The sequence below is a fragment of the Equus caballus genome, chromosome 9, assembly GCF_041296265.1.
Source record: "Equus caballus isolate H_3958 breed thoroughbred chromosome 9, TB-T2T, whole genome shotgun sequence".
NCBI lineage: Eukaryota > Metazoa > Chordata > Mammalia > Perissodactyla > Equidae > Equus > Equus caballus.
This window is the reverse complement of record NC_091692.1, coordinates 6,509,997-6,518,321: the sequence shown is the minus strand read 5'-3', so window position 1 is coordinate 6,518,321 and position 8,325 is coordinate 6,509,997. Positions and strand designations below refer to the sequence as shown.

Here is an 8,325-nt window from a genome sequence, read left to right as displayed (position 1 = left end):
AAAATAAAAAGACTACCAAGAGTTTGGAAAAAAACTTCAAAATGCACTGTAAAGTGAAAAAAAGGAAACAAACCCTGACTATAAAATATTATGTAGATGATTGTCTCATTTGTGTGATATACATGTGCATATATGTAGAAAAATGTAGAAGAATGTTAACGATGGTTCTCTCTTGGGGTTGGGGTGATGTTTACTTTTTTATTCACTTGCTTATCTATCTATAGAAAGAAAAATGCAAACCATTTTGATGCAAATAGCTTTACTTATGTTTTAATGATAAATAAGTAGTTATATTAGAAAGTACTACAGAAAAGTACAAAGAAGAAAATAAATAGCCCTGGAAGTCTCATTTCCATAGAAATCAATATTAATATTTGGTTAGGATGCATTCCAATAATTCTTTACATAGTTATATGCGTATATATCCAAAATATTGTATACATGAGATCATACAACACAGTATTGTATTGGCATTACTTATTTGTTCTTTTAAAACTCAAATAAATATAGATTCACATTTTTTAAGTTCATAATATTTAACTTTACTTCAACTTTATTATTTTATCAATTTTCTATTGATAAATGTTTGAGTTTTTGAAAAAGTTTCAGAGTTATTAACAATGGTTGAATGAACATTCTTATATACTGATGTAATAAAGTCATTTAAAAATATTTTTAAAATATTTACCCTTCAGTTAGAACCCCATAGCACTTACTCAGCCATTCTTATAACACAGGCCAAGTATTACCTGGCTGCAGACAAAGCTGACCTCACAAAGTTGTAGAATGTAGTAGCTGCTGATTAAGGAAACTTCTACCATAGAAAATATTTTGCCCCCAAGAGGCATTTTAACTACTTTAGCAAGGAGCACATTTTTTTCCTATTTTAATTAAATATCTAAAGTGGGGGAAAGGTTGATTCTAAAGTCAACCCTAATGGACAGACTAAAGGACCAACATTTTATTTATGATGGAACAATTTTGCTCTTTCTAATTTGCGGGCTTTCTGCAAGGCCACGGTGTTAACTTGGGCACGACTCCAGGGGCCTCCCTTCTCATGATCATCTGCGTAGATGGCCCTAGCTAGGTCATGTGGAACCTGCGTGGAAATGCCGCCGAGGCCCTGGTGTTTGGTTCAGTTTGTCTCTTGCTTGGTTGCTTTGTTGGTTTATGGATTCTCTAACATGATCGCTCCTAAAAGAAATACGAGGGAGAAGAATTCTAGCGATATGTTTCAGAGTTTCAGAACATTAGCAGTGAAGACGGTGTTCACGTTGAAGTTTGGAAAGTTATACGTAAAAGAACAAAGACTTCTTTCACGATTTAGACAGCGTTGGTTTGACAAAGGCTTTCAGCAAATCACCCAACCAAATATAGAAACTAAGCTTGCTGACTCAAGTCTGTTGCACTAACCACGAAACTCAGCTTCCTCCCCTAGCCATGCAGGGCAGAAGCACAGGAAGAAAAAGTCTGCCTGAAACAGGCAGACTTTGGGAAAATGGACAGTTCTGGAGGTTGACCTGTATAATGCAGCATTTTATGAGATACGTACCCACACCCAGAAAGTACCCACACCCAGAAACCTTGGAGAGACCATCGTGACACACACGAGATAGTCTCAAAACTTTCTGATTTCATGTTGAAATGTTTCAGCACACCAGTAGAATTTTCTGATAAGAACTTAAATTCTTTTTTTCTGGAAATAGGCAGTAATGCTAGTATCCCAGAAAATTTAAATCAATTCTGTAGGTTTGGGCAGTTGATGGGGAAATGTTGCTGTTTCAATTCCACTTATCAGGACACAAAGACACATGTTAAAATACTAAATAAGGCAAGAGAGCAGAATGAGGCAACACAACGTTAATGAGGGCAACAAATGCAAGAGATAATTTCATAAAAATGCCAGCAGACTGTTTGCCAAGTAGAGAATCACATTACCTCTAGCATGTCTCTTACTAAAATTACACCTGGAATCTGTACCTCTGCAGTCATTCTTTTTAAGGGATCTAAGAGAAAAACTTCCTTTATACCAAGAAAATATTTATATACAAGTTATATATCTCATTAACAAATCAGTTCTGCCTTATTATATTAACTTTGGTTAGTTATCTGATGAGGTCTTTGCGTCCAACCCCAATGTCAACACGTCTGAGGTAGATTAATTCACTCATTCAATTCAGCAAGTGTATGTTGAGGCCCTACCATGTGCCAGACATGATGCCAGGGCAGGGCATACAGAATTGAATAAAGGTGAGAAGTTCTTGCCTTCATGGAGCTTTGAGTCTGGAGGGGCAGATGGACGACGAACAAAGCTAACGCAATAATTACACATTCACATAGTTCCCGGGAAGGACTGAGCACAGTGCTTGATAGAGACCAGCTGCAGGAGCAAATTATGGGCTGGTTAGGGAAGGCTTCTGTGGGGAGGAGAAATTTAAGTTGAAGGAAGAAAAGGAGCCAGGCAGGAGAGGAACAGGAGAGAGGATTTCCAGCAGAAGGAGTAACAAGTTCGAATAGTGGAAGCAAGCGGGTGGGGAGTGTGGGTGGGGGAAGAACCTTGTGGCGTGGGCCGGTCCTGCAAGGCCTTGCAGTCCAGGGAAGGAGCAGGGATTTCATCCAAGTCTGCTCGGAAGTCACTGGAGGCTTTACAATGAGGCAGAGTCATAGAAAAGGTAGACACTCATATCCCAACCCCTTGGGCCAAATATATTTTTTAATTCAGAACTTGCTTTGCATTTTAGAAAGTGAATACAGTGCATATATAATATCCACGTCTTAACCCACATTTTATATAACTCTCCCAGAGACACCCGGAGTCATTACACACATTAGCGTATCTGCAATGAAACATGGATTATTCACACAAAGAGGGATAAATAAAGACTGTACGTAGCCCCACGTCAGTTTACCTCAGGATCTGCTGCCAAATGAGTTTGGATCCAGTTTTTGCCACCAACTAAATTATGAAAAAAAATCACTTTTCAGAGCTTTTTGGATTTTGGATTGGTGAATAAGAGATTATAGATTTGTAATTCTCCCCCTTATCCCCAATTATTATGACTAATATTCATTAATTCAACAAAATTTTTTGAAGGCTTCTAAATGTGCCAGGTGGTGTTCTGAACGTCTAGAAATGTATTGAACATGCAAATGTTCATATATTTCCAATTAGAAAACCCAGTTTTAGAAATATAGCTATAGAAGGTTAAAATGTTAATTTTCTACCAATATAGTAAAATATTACTAATAACTCAACTATGACAGAAACAACAAACCCCAAGAAGCCAGCATGAAGCCTCTGTCGTGTCGGTTAACTTAGAAGAGTCTAGCACGGGGTTTTTGGTAAGAGGGCAGTGAGCTGCTAGAATCTACAATGGGCTTCCCAGAAATTCCTTTAATGTGATTCTGTCCGGACCCGTTCAGAAGTCCCTGAAGGTCACATTTGCTATGACAGCTAAGGGAATTTATCTGACTGTGGTAAAATAGTTGTTGTGCAGAATTTATTGCAAACACTGCACATAAAACCAAGAGTGTATTTGGGATAATTCCTGCTCCAAATAATGTGTTTCAATACTGTTCTTGCAGTAGTGCCAGATACTGCGATAAGAAATTTATGTGAATAATTTCATTTAATCCTAAAAAATGAGGTAGATACAAATATTATTTCCTTTTTACCAATCAAGAAACAAGCTTACAAGCAATTTGCAGTGGACACTGGAGGTGCATCTGTAGAGAGTCAGGTGGACCTGGGAGTTACCCGCCCAGCTGGTCCCCCACACAACCAATGACTGACAGGTGTGGGAGTGGGAGAGCTCAGGACCCTTGCATCAGGCTAGGACAGCTCTGAGACGTAACAGACACGCCAGTGTTGCCCTGTGGATCAGGCCAGCTGGGCCTCTGCAGAACTTTGCCTGAGATCACGCTCTGCCTCAGTTTCCTCCTCCTCCCACTCCTGCTTCTGCTCCTCCCACACCCTTACAGGCCTTTCTAGAACACTTCCTTTAAAAAATTGCTTGCACAAAAACTCTTGGCTCCGAATCTGCTTCTGGAGAACTCAGAACAGCCGTGCTGAGCCCTGGGGAATTCCTGACCCGTGGAAACCATGAGAGAGAATCAAACGATCGTTGTTCAAACCACAGTTCCCGGTGACGTGTCATGAAGCGACAGGTGGTCAGAATTCCCTTCCACGCCCAGGACGTTTATACAGCAGGGATTTCTCCAGCTCTTCATCGGAAGGCTCTATGCCTCAATGCGTCCTGAACAGATAGACAAACCTTCTAGATACGGGGTTTCCCTTCTTGCTATAGGACCTCCACTAACACCACCATCTAAGGGCCACCGAGTGTCTGAGCTGCTGAAACAACATTGCCTTGGGTCAAGGGACCCACGTTATGGTAAAAGAGGTGTGACACAGTGTACATAACCGTGGATTCCACTGGTTCTACCATGAACCAACTCACTCAGAAGATGTAACAGTCTCTTGAAGGCAGAGCTAAGCACAGGGGACTGTCCTTGAGCAGGTGGTGTGGACTTTTGAGTGACAGCCATGGCATACTGCTGGGTACCCAAGAGCGGGAAGGTAGAGGCTCAGGACGCAGAGGCAGGAAAGGAGTGGCCTGGCTCACGGTTACTCCCAGTGACCTACTTCTTGTTCCTTTAGATGTGTTTTTATGGTTCCTTTCTGCTTCCCCAGCTTTGTTGCACTTGCAGCAGGCGCAGTGGTGGCTCTTCTTGGGCAGATGTCCTCAGACTGCTGGAGGCGTTTTGCTTGCACGGGCAGAGGGCTGGAGAGGCCTGGGAGTCTGTTCCCCTCCTCCCCAGGCCCAGTGCTGCTGTGCGGGAGCAGGACACCCACGCACAGCCCCCTCGTGCAGATCTGGACAACTCTGAGTGCCACGTGCCCTCCGGACTTCCCTTGCTCAACCAGGCTGAGTCTGAGGCTCATCCTTGCTTGCCTTCCTCTCCTTCCGCTCCTCCTTCAGAGGAACCTGACCCGACTCACTTTCCAGAGTCAGAGACAAAATAAATGGTGGAATCAGGACCTAGGGTTGCCATATTGCGCAAAAATACAAAGCCCCCAGTTAAATTTGAACTTCAGAGAAACAGTTGATAATTTTTTAGTATGTTTCATGCAATATTTGGGACATACTTAAACTTATTCATTGTTTATCTGAATTTCAAATTTAAGTGGGTGTCATATTTTATCTGTATCAGGACACTAAGTCTGTCTAATTCCAGTACCTATGCAGTTTTTTAAAAAATTAATAAACCATTTTGAATCTGTAAATAAATTTGATGCACATATTACAGAATTCAAAAGATTATATAGTAAACAATGTCTGTCTATGACCCTTGTCCCAAACCGCTCAGGTCTCCTTTGCGGAGGCAATCGGTGACCTATTTCTGTTTTATCTCTCCAGCAAGATTCTTTGTAAAAGCAGGCACAATTCTACACGCATCTCTGCACTGTGCTTTACTAGTTTGACAACCTGTCTTGGAGCTAGGTCCTTATCAGTGCATATGGAGCTGACTAGTTCTTTTTAATAATTACACATTTACTGTAAAAAGGCTCAATTGTCACAGGCATTGTTTTCAATCTTTGCTTTTACAGAAAACCAAAGTCCAGGCTATGTTGTTTTACTCAATTTAAAAGGACTCCAGACTCTAAGTATCAAATGCAGACCGACAGATCGAGCTGCTGAACACTCCTAATAGGACTGAGGAGGGAGGGAGGTGACTTGACGATGATAAGGTAGCTCGAAGTTCAGCAGATGCTGTCTGCGCTATCTGACGCTTAAAATTGTTCTGCCCCCCAGTGAGAATGCTGGAATTTTTTGAGTGGATATTGTGGACAGATTTTGGGGACCCCTCTCCCTGGTCTAGCTGGTGAATCTAGCAAGCAAACGGCACAGGCTTTAAGTCAGTGCAATAAAACCCATGCCGTGCTGTGAAGCACCTTCAGCCTGGGTCAGAATGACCTTGAACCCCACACCTCAAGACTGAAGACGCCAGCTGGGCAGATCCACAGCAGGGAGAGATAAGGGGGGACCTCGTGCTCACACTCCCCAGCTGCATTTCTTGGAGACTGAGGGAATAACTAATGACCCTGGTCCTTGCCTCCCTCCGCAGATAGATAACGTCAGCATTTCTGAACTTGTTTGATGTGTAACCAAGAAATTCCTGTTTATGTTACTTTCAATATACAGAGAAAAGCCCAGATGTACTTTATCTCTTTTTCTTGACCCATACAAAATCTAGTTGTAAATTTTTTTTCTTTTCCTCTTCCCTGCACGTGCACTGTCTGTGAAAGAGACGTAAGCTGCGCTTAACCTCATCCACCTGGGAGCAGCTCCATCAGAGCGCTCTTGAACTGTTTTCCTGGGGTTCGAACTCCTCATGCTGATTATTGAATAAAGTCTTTCACTCATGTCACCTGGACTCTTTATTTCAGTCGACACCGTGAACACATGTTCGCACCTAATCCTTTACAATAACTCCCCAAGAAAACTAATAACCGTTTACCAGTACGAATGTCATTATCACTTACGGGAGGCGTGGGACTTCACGGCATCGTGCTCAATTTCATCTGGGAGTCAGTGCGTTTTCTAAAAGGAAGCTCTTGACGGTGGTGTGCCTGCTGCTAAAACCCGCAAAGACGAGAATGTGTTTTAAAAGGGCCGTTTCCGGGATAAGCAGAAGGGCTTACAAATCAGTAGCATTCCATTCTAGAAAAGCAGTCTCAGAGAAAGTGGAACAGATATGAGGGAGGTTCTTGGGAGGTCGTTTTGCCAGCGTGTCACAGAAGGGAAGATTCATTACAGCGGAAGATGACATGGGCCCAACTGCTCAGGGTAGAGACGTGGTGGGTCCGGGGGTCACAGGAGAAGGACAAGAGCTCAGAGTCTGGTATTTTTGTCAAACAGGGAAGTCCTTGCTGGCCGAGAAGGGGGTGGGGGAAAACGGGGTGATGGTGTGGTGTGCATGAAATTATTATTATAGACTGATATTTATTTGAGGCAACTCTCCTTGGGTTAGAAATGCCCCCTGCCCTCAGTGGGTTTACAGTACAGTAGACTGAAGTGGAAACAAAGATGCTATCTAAACAAACATGAGTCATTTTGAACAGAATTCATCTATGACAGTACAATGCATGAGTGATATACATGGTTTAGATTTCTTTAAACTCCATAATTCTCTACAGTCAAGCATATTGAACTAGACCCTAAAATAAGCTTCAATAAAGGTAGGCTAATGGGGTAAGAATTTAGCTTAAAAGGGAAGATACAGGTCCTTCAATTGCTATGGATCGGACACCCTCCTCCACAGTGAATCTGTTCACTGCTTTTACAAACATTTTATTGCTTAAGAAAGAAACAGCTTTGAAACGTTAGCATGTTGATTTTTCAATCTAGTTCTATCGTAAGTTTATTATTTGAAAAAGCAACACTAGCAGATTAGGCCCCATCTCTGTGCCTTTTTATTTTTAACACTCTTGGATCAAAATATCTGCTGGTACAGGGTTGTGGGGATTCTCTGAATTGTGTGCATGATATGTGTGCTCTCAGGCTGTTGTTTATACGTTAAATAAATATCACAGGAACTGAAACAGTCTGCCTCCTCGAGTCCGGGAATCCTCTCAGCCACAGGATTTACTTCAGCACTTCCTGAGAAGTGTAATCGTAAATATACAAGCCACACACCCACTTCCAAAGAGTACTTCAACGCCACCTGAAGGAGTCTCTCAAATGAATGGGGAGGGGCTAGAGTGCGAAAACAGCGTTTCTTCTAAAAACAAACGGAGAAAACATTGATTTTTTCTGGGCATCGCCCGGAAATACTAGTCTGCTTACACTTCTGTTTCTTATTTCTTACTCTGTCTAGGCCACCTGCATTTCATTGTTTCCTCACCAGGTAAATTTAAAAATGGTAAAAACCGTGAAAATGATCTTTATTCCTAAATCTTCTCACCTTTCTATCTTCGTTAGTCCACAAATCGGCTTTCCTGTTCTCATGGGTTGACAGTGAAGGGGAGGAAAAAATTATTCTCGCTCCTCTTAGGGTCCCTGCCTGGGTCTGAAGATTAAAACGACAAAGATAGGTTAACAGGAGAAAAGCGCATGCATTTTATTGGCTTTCTACAATTATGGGAGCCTTCACAAGAGAATGAAGCCTGGAAGAAGTGACCAGAGCAGGAAGCTTTTATATCTTTTAGATAAAGAAACAATAAATTTGTGAAGAATTAACAAGACAAAGGGGTTTGGGCTAGAGGCAGCAAATGGTGAAGAAGTAACTAGGAAGATAAAGGTTAGTTTAACCAGGTTCCTT

The 8,325-nt window shown here is 41.9% G+C and overlaps 1 long non-coding RNA gene across 1 annotated transcript; it reads right to left on the bottom strand.

The window, feature by feature from the left end:
- Positions 1-242: 242 nt before the first annotated feature.
- LOC138915361 (uncharacterized) lies at positions 243-6,679 on the bottom strand. The gene is made up of 2 exons (XR_011421204.1): positions 6,548-6,679; positions 243-5,001 (listed from the first exon to the last, which is right to left on the bottom strand). It is a non-coding gene; the product is annotated as an uncharacterized lncRNA (long non-coding RNA).
- Positions 6,680-8,325: the final 1,646 nt, after the last annotated feature.